The 16,869-nt window shown below is 39.9% G+C and overlaps 1 protein-coding gene across 1 annotated transcript in view; it reads right to left on the bottom strand.

Moving 5' to 3' along the window:
• The window catches only part of CNTNAP2 (contactin associated protein 2), a 1,454,514-nt gene that overhangs the window by 228,976 nt on the left and 1,208,669 nt on the right, over positions 1-16,869 (bottom strand). The window lies entirely within an intron of this gene.

Below are 16,869 nucleotides of genomic sequence, written 5' to 3'. Positions count from 1 at the left end.
TTCTGTTGAGGGCCACATTCCCTCAGAGTAATCCTTTGGGGGGTCTCATGATGGCAATGGGCAGTGCTTAAGCCAAAGGTGGGTGGAACCGCCCCATCTCTCTCTTCCTCCCTTCCTCCCCACTATGGCCATAGCTAGACCTGTTTATCCCTGGATCATCCAGTGGTCAAACCTGTTCATCTAGGTGACACACAGGGGATTCAGTGCTCAGGCAGGGGCGAACACTGGATGATCCCAGGATAAACCTTAGGTCTAGCTGTGGCGTATGTGTGGTGTTGGGGAAGGGACAGATCACTTTTACAAGGTGTCTGAATAGATCACTCACAAAGAGTTTTGGAAACTAGGGCAAGGGCAATCTGTGGACCTGGGGCCATAGATTGCCCATCTCTGCTCTAAAAGAACTTCTATTGATCCTTGAGTAAAGACCAAAAGAAGGGGATCTTGTGAAGTGGCCACATATTATTGGCCAGGGCACAGCACTGTTGGAGATGTTGGAACTGGAATTAAATATAGAAGAGCTTAGGAGAGGAAGACAATGGACAGAAGTTGAAAGAAGAAGACTCAGGACCAGGTTATCTGGAAGACTGTCTCCTCTTAGACCAATTAGACCACTACAATCTTCAAGAGACGCCTTGCTAACCACGACTCATGACATCCTTGCAGAATCCCATCTGGCAAGAATATGGCAGTAGGCCTTCTCTGTGGTAGCACCCTCACTCTGGAATGACCTCGCCTCTGCGATACGTCAAACACTAATGATCACATGCTTCTGTTGATTATTAAAAACACTTATTTACCCTGGCTCTTCACAAGCACTAACTTATCTAGCTCCTGTTCCGCTTTTAATGAGTTATTGTTTTGTAATGTGTTGTCAGCCGCTTCAGGATGTTTAAAGTGGGAAGCAGTATATATTCTAAAATAAATAATAAATCAATAAAAAGAGGAGGCAAAGCTGGAAATAATAAGGCTGAGTTTGTGAGGAGGACCCACAGTCCAAAGCTGCCTTTTCCAACCTGGTACCCTCTAGATGTTTGGACCAACTCCTGTCTGCCCTAGATAGCATGATCAGGAATTCTGGGAATTGTAGTCCAAAACATCTGGAGAGCACCAAGGTTGGAAAGGCTGGCCTAAAGAGAGCCTAGAAGAGAAAGCATTGGAAGCCGGTGGTTTTTGACCAAAGAATTTTACTTAATAAAGCAGAGAAGTTTCAGCAAGAAGGCAGCTGATAACTTAAAAAGTCAGAATCTTCACTGCAGAGGGCCAGATCCAGGTGAAAATTTCTCTTCAGAAAGAAGTCCTCATTTTAGGCCAAGGAGGAACAGAGCAAGGGCTGGACCTGAGATAAGATTTCAATACTCTGTTCTGTTAGTGCTGGTTGGGGTGGAGAGAGAGAGGAATTGTCTCTTTGATTTAAGTAGGGGCTTAAAGAAACGAAGCTGACAGCTATATTTCTTATTATGTCCACTAAGAATAAATAAGATGGAACATCTGATATAGTAACATTTTATCTCATACCTATACAGATCCTGAGATCTATAAATAAATGCCAGGGCCTTTTAATTTTTGTGAACCGCCCAGAGAGCTTTGGCTATCGGGTGGTATAATAATGCAATAAATAAATGTGTCAATCTCATGCCTATGCTATATCAACCGGGCTATTACAAAACAATGTGAAGGCAAGGGACTGTTCATTTTAATGCAAGTTGGTGGCAGCAGGAGTTTATTAAAAGGGTTAAGTTACACATACACACATACACACACACACTGTTGGATCTAGACCTGGGGCTCATCTACACCAAGTAAGATATTCCACTTTGAAAGCAGTATGAAAGTGGTATATAAAAGGCAGAAGCCACACTACTGCTTTATAGCGGTATTGAAGTGCACTGACAACTGTTGGGGCCCATGACACATCTACACCAAGCAGGATACAACACTATGAAAGTGGTATGAAAGCGGTATATGTGTCATGGGCCCCGACAGTTGTCAGTGCACTTCAATACCACTTTAAAGCAGTAGTGTGGCTCCTGTCTTTTATATACAGCTTTCATAGTGGAACATTGAAATCAGTGGGACTTAAATAAGTAGTGACTAATTTAAGAACAATTGATTTTAATGGGTTTACTCAAAGTGCGGCTAAGTTTGGATCCAACCCAGAGTTTTCCTAAAAGATACAAGACACATTTTCTCATTAGATCAATGCGGGCAATTTTAGGGGGCTAGGAGCCATTTTCCCCAGACCTCACCACAGGCCATAGTCCTGGCATCACCACCATTCTGTTGAAATTTAACACTGGGGCAGCGAGGGAAAAAAATGCAAAAATTCAGCTGATTTCTTTGTGAATTTTCGCGGTAAAGCGAGGGGCACATGAAAGGCCATAGTGGCACATGTGGCCATAAAGATACATGTGTGACACATGTTGCCTACCTCTGCTTAGTTGTATATGCTCTTACATGTATGATTTCACTGTGGTTTGTTTGTAATTGTACCCACTTTGGGATTATTTTATTAAAAAAGTCAAGTAACAAATGTTATAAATGATATTTTATTCTTGTTTAAGATGCCGTTATCCACAATAGAACTTCCTATATAGAAAGCAACTATCTATAGGTTGGATTTTGGACAGAATAATTTATTCTAACTACATGCAAGGAATTTGCCTAATTAATTTGCAATTTTTTCTGGCATCTCCTTTTACCCAAATTGAAAATTTAAGTTTGCTGTTCTCTAGACATTCAAGACCTTAACTCAAAGGGCAATTGTAAATAACAATTTTGACATCATTACTACTATGATTCAAGTTGCATAAAACATACTTGTTTTCCTTTCTAGAACTTCTTACAAACTACATTCTTTCCAATATGATATATGTAACCAAGGGCTACACTTATATTAAAAAAACCAGACTAACCTTTTAGAGGTAACTGCTTCTGTTTTCCTTAACCCACTTATAATTTGCATTCTTTTCCCATAGAGACATGCTAATGAATCCTAATCATATATTTCCTCTTGTTTCAGATATACTTAGAGGACCCATTTTGTTCCTCCATGCAACCTTTTCTTTGGAGTTCTTTTAGGCTACATGAGGCAGAAGCTTCTCTACACACAGGGCTTGTTCACAGGTTCATCTATGAACCATTTCAACAAAATTTCCTGTTTTTTAAAACCCATTATTGTCTTTATACTTTCAAAATATGCCCTCAAAAGTTTTTGAATGACATATCTCCTACCCCTTCATTGTTTTTGTATGTGCATTTATGATTTCCCCCTGAATCTGAGAACCAGTATAGATGCAGCTATGATTTGTGTTAAATTGGTCGTTGTTAATTGTGAATTGGAATTTCGAGTTGATATGCATTTTTCTCTTCAATAGTTGTTGATACAATTCTTTAACATAGATTCAACATTTTTTTATGGGTGCATGTACAAAGTTGAATCATAAGGAGAAATCCCTCTTGTTCTCAGTGAAGAATTTTTTTAAAAATGTATCACATACATATGATTTTATATGATGACCATAGGGAAAGGAGGACAGGGCTTCTGTATCTTTAATAGTTGTATAGAAAAAGGATTTTCAGCAGGTGTCATTTGTATGCATGCAGCACCTGGTGAAATTCCCTCTTTATCACAACAGTTAAAGCTGCTCCAGCTATACTAGAATGATCAGATACAAAAGAGGGCAGGGCTCCCACCACTTTAACTGTTGTGATAAAGAGGGAATTTCACCAGGTGCTGCATGCATACAAATAACACCTTCTGAAATTCCCTTTTCTACGCAACTGTTAAAGATACAGGAGCCCTGTCCTCCTTTCCATATGGTCACCCTAGATTTTATTTACAGGTATATTTCAAAAAGGCCTTCAGCTAACTTGGCTCCTATTCCATGGGTGGAATTACATGTGACTTAGGAAATTGGGCTGGAAATGCATCCAGTCATCAAGGAGTGCCATCAAATGAGCATTTTATCGCACTCTCATTATTGGCCACTCATAGATTCTAACAGGTCCTTTTTATGATGCTGTCTGCCTCACGTGTACCTCCTTCTCCTTCTACTCATTTTTCTATCACAAAAAAGACCCAGAAAATCCAATTCTTTTGGTTGTGACAGCGAAATAAAAATGGCCACTGAATGGGAAGCTGTTCATCCCTATTATGGGACAGGAGCAGGAGGCAAAGCAATGGTAGGGAAACGCGACCTCCCATCTGATGATGCTCAAGGTTTTCCTCTTTATTTTATAATGTGTAGGATCACTAACCCTGCATTGTGATGTCATCATATTGTATACGTTGTTTGAAATCACACTGTGTGACATCATCATGCAGAATCAGGTTGAGGAAACACCCACACAGGGTAAATGTGCCTAGATGTTACAGGGATCAGGGGAGAAGTCAACATATTTGCCATCCCTTTTTTGGCAGCACCCCCACATCATACATAGGAAATTGCTCAGCCCAGACTGGTTGAAGCTTTTAATTACTTTATAATTGGCAGGAAAGAAAAGGGCCATTTCAAGTTCCAAGCTATGTAAAGGTTTCAGAAGATGCTATTAATGGCAATGGCTTTTAAAATGGTGATCTGAAGTGTTAACTACAAATTGAGCTATAAACATAATGTTGGTGCATCCGCTGGGGGCGGAAGGAGGCTTCTGTGATTGGTGTTAAATTAAATGTTTCAGTTAGACAAAGATGATGCCATTAGGAGAAAAAGGAGAACTAAATAACTATCTTTAGAACATTTTTATCCTTCATTCATTGCAAATAATTATTGGCAATTGAATGCTCCAAAATTCGTAAACACATTTAGCGCAATGGCACACCAGAAAGGTAATTAACAGATGTAGGATTGCTTGTGCATTTTTTCATTATGTAAATCAGTCTGCTGTAAAGCACAAGGAGAAACAGATACTTGTCATTTTGGTCTGCTGAAAGCATGGACATATGTCTTACAGAATTATTGTTATTTCAATTAGGCTGCTTTTTTAGTATCTTCTCCAGTAGGCATATGACCTTGATAGAAAATGAAATGATGCTTCATTCTTTCGTTAAATGTTTTATGGCCTTTTTTTCTTTGAGATTTCTATGATTTAAAACTGTTATTTTATGTATAGCGTAACTAACATCCTGAGGAAAAAGAAAATCGCCATAGCCTTCTCATCAGTAATTTGAAATAGTGTATGTTTATTTAATAACATCTCAGTGTGTAGAATGTTTGAAAGCAGATGGGTTTTGACTTGACATGATTTCTTCTTCTTCTTCTCTTAAACTACAGGATTAAAATAACCATTAAACAGGTGACTGATAGAATGGGTGAACCTGAGGCAGCAGAATGCAACATGACAATTATGATAATGTACTTTACAAACCATTCCCAATGTAATGCCATTTTACAAATATGCAGTAACTTTACGGCCTAGTAAAATATGGGGTTGATTTCAATTCACATTGCAGTTCTGTCTGTGATAAAGTAGTCTAGGGTGACCATATGGAAAGGAGGACAGGGCTCCTGTATCTTTAACAGTTGCATAGAAAAGGGAATTTCAGCAGGTGTCATTTGTATATATGGAGAACCTGGTGAAATTCCCTCTTCATCACAACAGGTAAAGCTGCAGGAGCTATACTAGAGTGACCAGATTTAAAAGAGGGCAGGGCACCTGCAGCTTTAACTGTTGTGATGAAGAGGGATGTCAAAAATGATGTCAAAACTGTTGTGATGAAGAGGGAATTTCACCAGGTTCCCCATATATACAAATGACCCCTGCTGAAATTTCTTTTTCAATACAACTGTTAAAGATACAGGAGCCCTGCCCTCTTTTTCATATGGTCACCCTAAAGTAGTCCTCATCTGGAGATAGGTGAAACATTTATTTTATTTTTTTATTTTAAATTATTTTTAATTTTTTTGTACATTTCTTTTCCTAGGTTTTAAAATGTATATGTTTTAAATTTTTTAAGGCTTCCTTGAGGCCCAATATTGGGCAAAAGGCGGGATACAAATAAATATAACAACAACAACAACAACATCCCCCTTCCCCGTGGCTGTTGTAGAACGGTTCTGTTTCAAATGGATTGATTAAGATGATACCCCTAGAATATTCAAAATTAATCAGATCTTAAAAAATTGGACCAATTCTGAAATCAGCAACACTTCAGGGTTCTGTCTCAGAGCATAGTGAGGCCTAGTGGGTTCTCTGCAATCTTTGCCCACCAATACCCCACCTCATTGTCCTGTTTTGGAAATATACTGAGGCGAGAGGGGTGAATGCAGGAGGATTCCTGAAAATAGTCATAGTAGTAGGACCTCAATTTGTGGATGCTGCCATGAACATACACAGCAATGGCCATTGATACCAGGAACTATACTATATACTAGTCACTATAGGAATTACGTTTTTCATAGTTTTCCAGCATCCCCAGATGATTCTGTGTATCCTCATGACAAAAGCAATATGCTTAGGACACAACAGTATGTAGGATCTGATGCTAAGTTTCAGCTATTGCAGTGGTTTGAGGAGCCCTTGACACAACCCCCTTATCTAAACAAATTGGAGTAAGGGAGCATGAGGAAGACTCCAGGGAACAACTGCAAGGTGAACTCCAGAGGAATGTAAGACAGCTCTGAAATGGATTGTGTGGGGGGAAAAGAGTGCACTTGCAAAACCTGCGGAACCACCTCATTTTCAGATTCTTTCCCATTATTAGTTTCATTAGATACCCAGAATGCAGTTACACAAATATTTAGTGAAGAAATAGGTGTGAAAATAATGTGGAAAATATTGGTGAGTTGAAAATGCATGTAGATGTTGTAGGCTCCACAACATCTACATGTATTTTCAACTTACAATGTGCTTTCAACTTACCATGTGTCCACTCCTGTTCAAGGGGCTTTCCTGCAAAATGCACAGATTTTTTTTAAAATTCTTCTATCAATTTTCCAACATGCATTCTTTCATATGGATGGCTGCATCAAACGCTGTCGCTCTATTCTGTTTAGAGGAGTGCATGAGGAAAATGCTTATGTCTGTGTCTCAGCATTGACCCCTCTTTGATTTTAGTAAGAACTGTATTAATGGAAATGGTCACTGAAAGCATTATCTGATGAGTGTTTTATTGCACGCTTGTTACTGGGCACTCACGGAGTTTGCTCAGGTCCCTCACATGACGTTGTCTGCCTCCCGTGTGCCTTCTGCCCCTTCTGGCCTTCCTTGTGCGACAAAAAATATCTCATTAATTTCCTTCAAACTCGGAATTGTTGCTCTCTCCTGCTGTGTGCAGGAGAAGCAGTGCTATTAGAACAACGGACTCAATGGACCTCATGCTCCTTATGTACTTCCTCTTTTGAAAAGAGGAAGTAACTGAGGAATGAAAACACAGGCGGAGAAGCGAAGGTACGGAGCGTGTTAACCCCCATTGTGATGGAGCTTTGAATCTCTCTGATAGCTTGGGAAACATTCCTTGTTTCTACAACTAACCTTTTGTCCTGACTGTGGCTGAACTGACAAACTTATGGCACACATTAATGAAATTAAAATCTGTTCAATAAGATGGAATTTAGGAAAATGTGTTGCCCATAATTATAAAGTGTGAACCCCCCAAATTTTGAATTCAGTGGCTGGCGCAAGACCTCTCCAGAAGATTCAAGAGAGAGAAAAGGAGACAGACACATTATTGTTAGGGTATTAAATATGTTTCTATGTGAACATCTATTTCACAGCAAATGGTGAGGCATGAATATGTGTATTTGTTTTTCATTTTTATTACGTTAATCGTTAGTATTTTCATATTTTCATGTTTTGATATTTGGGTTGTTGTATTTATTATTTTGGTTGTTGTTTTACTGCTTTGGTGTTTTGTTTTTATGATTGTAAACCACTCCAAGGACATCTACCAGTTGGGTGGTATATAAATTTAATAAGTAAATAAATGAATTAATGAATAAATCCAGTTCATCTCTAAGCTCCACAAAAAGCTTAGAGATGAACTGAAAACAAAAAAGGACACATATCGGAAGTAGAAGGAAGGCTAAAGGTAGCACAGAAGTGCAGGAATGACACCAGGAAGGCTAAAGCTGAGAATAAGCTGAGGTTAGTGAGGAATACTAAATGCAACAAAAAAGCTTTCTTCAGATATGTGCATAGTAAAAGAAAGAGGAAAGAAATGGTGGTTCAACTGCTTAATCAGGATGACAAATTGATAACAAAGAAAAGGTCGAAATGCTCAATTCCTACTTTGGCTCAGTCTTCTCCCAAAAGCGGAACTACGACCACCCTGGCAAAAGTGAAGTACAAGCTGAAGGGGAAGGACTGCAATTTGAGATTGATAAACAAATGGTCAAGGAACACCTAATTTCTTTGAACTAGTTCAAATTTCCAGTGCCTGATGAACTGCATCCTAGAGTAATAAAGGAGCTGGCAGAAGAACTCTCAGAAGCACTGCCTATAATCTTTGAAAAATCATTGAAGACAGGTGAAGTGCCAGATGACTGGGGAGGGCTAATGTTGTTCCTATCTTCAAAAAGAGCAAATAGGAGGAACCTGGGAACTACAGGCCAGATAGTCTGACATCAATCCCTAGGAAATTTTTGGAGGAGATTATAAAGAAGTCAATCTGTAAACACCTTGAAAACAACGCAGTGATTACTAGAAGCCAGCATGGAATTGTCAAGAACAAATCCTGCCAGACTAATCTGATCTCATACTTCCCTTGTGGACTGTGGGAATGTTGTGGACATAATATATCTTGACTTCAGCAAAGCTTTTGACAAAGTACCACATGACATTCTGATCAGCAAACTAGCTAAAAGTGGGCTAGATGGAGCAACTATTAGGTGGATCCACAGTTGGCTACAGAATTGGGCTCAAAGAGTTCTTATCAATGTACCTTCTCAAATTGGGTAGTGGGGAGGTAACAAGCAGGATACCGCTGGCTGGACTCAGTCGTGCGCCCAGTGCTCTTCAACATTTTTATTAATGACTTGGATGAGGAGGTGCAGGGAATGCTTATCAAATTGGCTGATGACACAAAATTGGGTGGGATAGCTAATACCCCGGAAGACAGAAACAAAGTTCAAAGTGATCTTGATAGGCTAGAGTGCTGGGCTGAAAACAGCAGAATGAAATTTAATAGGGATAAATGCCAAGTTCTACACCTAGGAAAAAGAAAACAAATGTACAGTTACAAGATGGGGGATACTTGCATACTACAAGCGAGAAGGATCTTGGAATTGTTGTGGATCACAAGCTGAATATGAGCCAATAGTGTGATGTGGGGGCAAAAAAAGCAAACGTTATTTTGGGCTGCATTAATAGAAGTATAGCTTCCAAATCATGTGAGGTACTGGTTCCCCTTTATTCAGCCCTGGTTAGGCCTCATCTTGAGTATTGTCTGGTTCTGGGCACCACACTTCAAGAAGGATGCAGACAAGCTGGAGGGTGGTTCAGAGGAGGGCAACCAGGATGATCGGGGGTCTGGAAACAAAGCCCTATGAGGAGAGACTGAAAGAACTGGGCATGTTTAGCCTGGAGAAGAGAAGACTGAGGACATGATAGCACTCTTCAAATACTTGAAAGGTGGTCACACAGAGGAGGGCCAGGATCTCTTCTCTCTCCCTATTCTTTTCGCCCTTCTGGATGATGAAACCACTTGAGATATTGCAAATCACCTTTTTTTTTGTCCAGAAAGCCTGAGTGACAGTAGAGAAGACTTTGGGTTGTGATGCATTCAAGCAACCTTACAAGTATGCAATAAATATAGAATAAGTTATAGTTTCTGGCTGAATGGATATGGAAGGATAATCCCTAGTTAAACACTGTATTTCATCAGGCCTTCAGATGCGATTTCATGGTTTATGAACGTGGCAGCTCCTTAATATCAAATTATAACATTGGTCCTACTGAGAGCAGAAAAGGATGGTAGAGGTTCCTGTGTATAAATGGCAAAGGGAGGTGGTGTTGTTTTTAAAAAAGAGACAGTACTCAAACCAATCTGATCATACCGTGTAACTGGAAAAGTATATGCAGCTCATAGTGCAACAGAAAAAAAAAAAGATGGCAGTTCTGATCCTAAATGCCTACTAGGAAATGAGCCCCATCAGACACTGTGGGATTTACTTCAGAGAAAATATGCATAGGTTCACACTGTTAGGAGTGCAGTGTTGCCTCCTTGCAGCCCAGGCAACAGAAATGGATCCTTAACTCTCCAGTCGAGGCAGGAGTAAAGGCAGACTTGACTCCTCCTCCAGTGTATTCCTCTCTAGTCCAGTCATCCACTCTCTTCTATGTTCCAGGATCTACACATTCATTAACAAAGTGCTGCTTGAGCACATACAATTGAATTGAGAGTGCAATTTAGATTAAGTTGGAATCAGTGTCTAGACATATAGGCCCTATTAAGGACAGGAAATGCAAAGAAGAGAGAATGGAAGGGAAGAGTCAAAGTTATATACTGGGCATGACAGAATTACCCAAACTACAGAAAGAAAGGAAAGAGAGAGCAGGAAGAAAAGAAAAAAAATCAAAATGCAAAAGAAACAGAGCTTTCCAAAGGAAGAAAGAGAGGAAGCCAGATAACTATCCAGAGGAAACGAAAGGCAAGCACTGTGTGCAGCAGTAGACAAAGGACACTGGTGAAGAATGTTACCAGAAAAAGGTTTAACAAGATGGTGTTTGATGTAAGTTAATGTTCTAGTCCTTTGAGTTTCTCATTCTTCTGTATGTTCAATTCTGCAGTTCACTGAATAACTAACTTGTAGCTTTTTCTGCCTTGCTGTCCACTGAACATGTAAACAATATCAGCTACGTAGTGCAAGATTGAAATTGAATAGAACCAAGCGTCCGTGACTAAAAAGGGATTCCTGAAATTAGCAGGATGGGAAGAATAGTTCCTACCCAAATGATACATTTCAAACCAAATATGAAAAAGCATAATTTTATGTTCCATTCCTTCATTTCAATGGTTGGGCTAATGATGCATCAAATTGTTTCATAACAAAAATAAGTTTAAAGTTTAAGATTCAATATGTTATATAGCCATCTCCGCAATGAAATGTTCAGGATGGTAGAAACATATGAACTAGGCAGCAAATGAACTAGGGCTTCATTTCCAAAGCCTGTAAAAATACCTAAGTAAGTGCTGTGGATTCAACAGAGCATTGAAGATCTCTTTGCTTATTAATTCTGACTGCTCTACTGTCATTTGTGTAGTGTGAAAAAAGACTCAAAGGGAAAATGTGTGAGAGAGAAAATGAGAAGATGTTATGGGCAAATCTGTCACATGTCACAAGTGGAGGCAAAAGAGGTGGAGCCAGCTTAGTATGTGCCAACGCTGGTGCCTATACATGTAGGCCCCATTCAAATGGTGAAATATAGGACATGGTTCTCATTACAGGTTAGATGAGTGATGTGATGGGGTGGGGGGATATGTGAGCCTGAAGTTAACTCAGCTACTCTGCTACATGCATAATCTAAACCTTTGCGCCATGTGGGAACTAGCCCCCCTCCCATCTCTAATCCTCATGTCTGTGGAGAAAACCTTGAAAACAACAACGTATTGACCCAGTTCACATATAATTGCAATTGTGGATTAATTAACCCACAAGTTGACAAAATCTAGCAGGAACAGGCGAGCAGGCCGTCTCTGGCATACAATCACTTCTGCTGTCATTGAACAACCTATGATCGCTCCATTCGTTGGTTGTTAGCATGATGTTTGAACCTGGACACTGTGGTTGTTTAGGGGTTAAACAACTAGAGTTGGGTTTCGTCTGGGTTGATTAACACCTAAAAACCTCACTGTCTGTATTTGGACATCACATTAAAATCTGCAAATGGGGCAATCTTAAGTTGTTAATTGAAAGTGGAAGTGATGAGCATGCTAGAGCCAACATGTTCACTTATGCTAGATTTTGGCTGTTTGTGAGTTAATTAACCCATGATTAGAACATAAAGACATGAGAAGAGCCATGCTGGATTCGACCAAGGGTCTACCTAGTGAAGCATTCTGATCATGCAGTGGCCAACCAGCTGTTGATCAGAAACCCAAGCAGGATACAAGTGCAACAGCACCTTCTCAGTCATATTCTCCAGCAACTGGTGTACATTGAATTACCACCTCTATGACTGCAGGTAGCACATAGCCATCAGGACTAGTAGCCATTGATAGCCTTCTTCAGGAATTTATTTAACCCCCTTCTAAAGCCATCCAAATTGGTGGCCATCACCACATTTTGTGGTAGTGAATTCCATAGTTTAACTATGCACTGTGTGAAGAAGTACTTCATTTTATCGGTTCTGAATCTCCCACCAATCAGATTTATGGGATGACCCCATTGGGTTCTAATATTATGGGAGAGGGAAGTAAATGTCTCCTTATCCATATTCTCCACACCAGGCATAACTTTGTTCACCTCCATAATGTCTTCCTTTAGGCTTTTTTTTTCTAAGCTAAACAATTCATGCCGTTGTAACTTTCCTTCACAGGAGAGATGCTCCAGCCACTTGATCATTTTAGTTGCTCCTTTCTGTACTTTTTCCAGCTCTACAATATCTTTTCTTTTTAAGTATGGTGACCAGAACTATACATAGTATTTCTCGTGTGGCTGCACCATAGATTTGTATAAAGGGAGTATAATATTGGCAGTTTTATTCTCAATTCGTTTTCTAATTAAGCCTAACATGGAGTTTGCCTTCTTTACAGCAGTTGCTCAATGGGCTGACATTTTCATTGAGCTGTCCATGACAACCCCAAAATCTTTTTCTTGATTGGTCACCACTGGCTCAGATTCCATCAGGTTATACTTGGCACAGATATCTGTCCTATGTCATCTGCACAACTTCTCTGCAATCTGCTTGTCTTCCTTCAGTACTCCTTTAACTCCATTGTCACCCACTGGTCCAACTGCTCCCTTAGCTGGTCTCCTGCTTCTGATATATTTAAAGAATTATTCGTTGTTAGCCTTGCTATTGTTAGCGATATGCTCTTCAAAATGCTTTTTTGCATCTTTTATTGCCTGCTTACATTGCCTTTGTGCAAATTCTTGCTCCCTTTTGTTTTCCTCACTTGGAGAGGACTTCCATTTTCTGAAGGAAGCCCTTAGCATTACTTATTAACTATGCCAGTGACCTCTTTCCTAACCTGTTGTATACATTTTAGCTGAGCTTTTATTACTGTGGTTTTGAGTAATCTCCAAGCATTTTGAAGGGATTTAATCCTCTTGTCTCCCCTTTTCAACTTCTTTTTCACCAGTTCCCTCATTTTAGACAAGTTTCCTCTTTTGAAGTCAAATGTAACTGTGTTGGACTTCCTGGGCAATTTTTCACTTAAATATATATTAAAGCTGATAGCACTGTTGTGTCCAATTGGCTCAACAACATTTACATCTCATAATAGGTCCCGAGTGACACCATTTAGGATTAAATCCAGGGTCGCCTCCCCTTTGGTCAGTTCCATGACCAACTTTTCTAGGGCACAGTCATTTAGGGCATCAAGTGACTGGAATATGCATTTATGCAGTCAATGTGGGGGGTTGCCATTATATGCAAACTGGGCCATAGTGCCATAAGAGTCTTCACACCAATTATACACTTGACAGACAGTCTCTCTTTAAAAAAAAACACCAGTGAGCACCATCCTACATAACTGAAAAGACTGCATTTTTTTTTACTTCAGCATGAATTAGGGAAATGTTCCCATTTTAAAATTGATTTTAAATAGTCCTATTTCTCCCTCTCTCTCTCTCTCTCTCTCTCTCTCTAATTACTCAGTTGTACCTATCTTTTGCATAAAAACTTGTACTGGTCTGTGACCTCAATAAACCATTCATTCATTCATGAACACCATTTTGAATTAATGTGTTGAATGTGTTCCTTACAAGAGGAATAGTAATTTCTCAATGTATTTTATTACACAGAGAAATGGAATGAACCCTCATGCTTGCTGATAAAATGTTTCCTTCAATTATTTTCTTCCAAGACCAATGGTAAGCACATATAAGGAAGATTTCTTTACATGGGTTTCTACTTTGACTCAAGCAAGCTGAATAATAGGAATACTTAAAGTTCCTGTTGTAATGGCATTTTAATGCTTGCTTAGAGAAACAAACTTTATTACATCACTGCATGCCAACATAACACCTTAATAAGCAAGAATTCTGTCACCTTAATAAGACAGAATTGTTGATGAAAGTTAACAGGGCTGATTTAGGACTAGACCAGGCTTTCCCAATCTTGTGCTCTCCAGAGAGCCTCTCATGGCCAGCTAGCATGATCATTGATCATACTCCCCCAAAGGAGAAGGACTGCAGCTTTGGAATCCTAACAGAGACCCCTTTTCTCCTTGATGGCAGCTATAGCCAGAGATACCCTGTTTCCACTATGCTTGGAGCATAGATTTAGCAGATCTATTGAAAACAAGCGAACAAAGTAACCGTTGTGACCCAGTTTGTAATTGAGATCAAAGGGGAAAATTCCTTGAAAGTTCAAAAAAAGCTTAATAGTTAAAAAGTGAGGAGGGCAAGCTGACACTGTAGTTTTCTTGCTTTTGTTAACTGTAGTGCCCCTGCTGCCCCTTCACACACATACACACAATAGGGGCAGAGGAATTAGGAGCAGGGGTTCCGCCCATCTGCTCAGCCATTGCAGGCACCTCATGCTGCAGGCATCCTTCCTTTGAACCTCCCTAGGGAAGTGCATTTAGCAGATGTTCTTCCCAGCTTTTGGAGGCTGGTTAAAAACTGTCTTTTCAGAAAGATCTTTGGATTGCTGAAACTGTTTTAACTTTTTCTTCTTTCTTTGATCAGCTCATATTTAACACTGTTTTTGACTCTGTTTTCAACCTTATAAGCTGCTGCACAAGGCTATCTGATGATCAGGTGGGATAAAAAATAGCATCGCATCGCCCATTCATTGGGAATGCTACTTGTCCAATCATTACAACAGGCTATGTTGCCATATTGCCTCTAGCAGCATACCTTTTCACTGTGTAGAAAACATGACAATTAGGTGGTTTGGACAACCATATCTCAGCTTAGGAAGCTGAGATATGAATGAGCCCTTTGCCTGCACACCTGGCCTCTTCACTTTTCCCTGCATGTTGTGAGCAAACATACTGTATTTCTTCAATTGTAAGATGCCATCGATTGTAAGACACACACTAATTTCAGTACCACCAACAGAAAAAAAAAAAAACCCTAAGACACACCCGCGATTCTAAGACGTACCCCATTTTTAGAGATGTTTATATGGGGAATAAAGTGTGTCTTAGAATCGAAGAAATAGGGTACCATACTCTTGGTTTAATATCCTGGTGTGTTCCAAAACTGGTGGTTGCTCACGCCATGAAAGAAGGAGCTAAGAGGCTGCATACTTGCACAAAAGGCTCATTCATATCATTCTTGAGATATTATCATCTGATCGCAGATATCAAAGTCAACATCCAATCCAGTAAATTGCCTGAAAACACTGGATGCTGTAGTACTGCTAAAAAACAAAACAAAACTGAATCTGAACCTGATCAGTGGCTGGAGTGGAGACCATTAGGAGCACAATAAAGACAACTCAGAGGTATATTAAACATCTCCTATATAACTTATTACTTTGCCTCATTTTATAATTTTTCTCTCTCTTCTGATCTGCATCTCACCCAGTGCCTGTTATCTAGGATTGCATCTTTCAGCCTCATTTACCGAGTATTTTCAAGGCTTGCGACACCTCAGTATATTTTTGATTCTTCTCTCATCATCTACAAACTATTTGAAAGAAAACCACCCTTATTCACCCCCACTTTCTATTAATCCATACACTTAATTACCTATTTTAACCCAGATGAATTGTGCATTTTTCCAAATTCAGCAAGCATTAATAAAGCAATATATTGTTTTAATTTTAACAGTCAGCATGCCTCTATCGATCCAAACATCAACAGGCTGGTTACAACGAAGAAAAATGTTAATAAAAGTAAGAACTATGTCTTGTTACTGACTCTTTCAGATCTATAATAACATATTTATGTAAACACTAATGATCGAAGCAGTAACACAAAGGCCAGATCTACACAAGCAGGATATAACACTTGGAAAACATTTTGAAAACTGTATATGGAGTGTTTTGTGGGCCCCAACAGTTGTCATTACTGCTATAAACCATTTTAAAGCAGTAGTGTAGATCCTGCCAAAGTTAATGATGGATCCAAGATCCGTCATGTGCCAAAAATGTGTTCCATTGAGAATAATTTAACCTTTCATTTTGTTTAACGTGAAGTCAGGGAGAAGGACTGTTTGGGCAAATATTTTAAATATACACACAGAGCAATACTTTGTAGATAATGTTGCTTGTCCCTAACATCCAGTACTCTGAGATATACTGCCTCTGAATATAGAAGCTCCACTTACCTATCATGTTTATTAGAGCTGATAGGCCTATGCTAGTTAACCATAAACACATTTTGTGGAAATGAATTTCTCAAGTTAATTATGGATTGTGCTGTCCTGAGCAATGTATGAGCTTGGGTGCTAATATTAGAGAGATTTAAAGCCTTGCTAGATGACGGGGTAGCCCAATGCGAGCCCCGGCCCGGCCCCTGTGCATCCAGATGATGCACAGGGGATCCTGGGCTCAGGCAGGAGTAACCCTCCCTTGGCCTGGGATAACTGGCACTGGTTGTGGCCCGGTATATCCCGCGGTCTCGGGCTGAGCGCGAGACTGTGGGCGTGTAGCCCATTCCTCTGCTTTCCCTGGCTACCACATTTACTTGCGAGTAGCTGGGAAAAGCGGTGGATGGCGCTCTGCAGGAGCACTGCGGCCATCAGGGAAGATGGGGGGAAACGGAGCCGGGGGGAATGGTGGGATCGGAGATTGCGGGGATGGGGGGGAATCGGA

The sequence above is a fragment of the Elgaria multicarinata genome, chromosome 1 (genome assembly GCF_023053635.1).
Source record: "Elgaria multicarinata webbii isolate HBS135686 ecotype San Diego chromosome 1, rElgMul1.1.pri, whole genome shotgun sequence".
NCBI lineage: Eukaryota > Metazoa > Chordata > Lepidosauria > Squamata > Anguidae > Elgaria > Elgaria multicarinata.
This window is presented reverse-complemented; position numbering and strand designations above follow the sequence as displayed.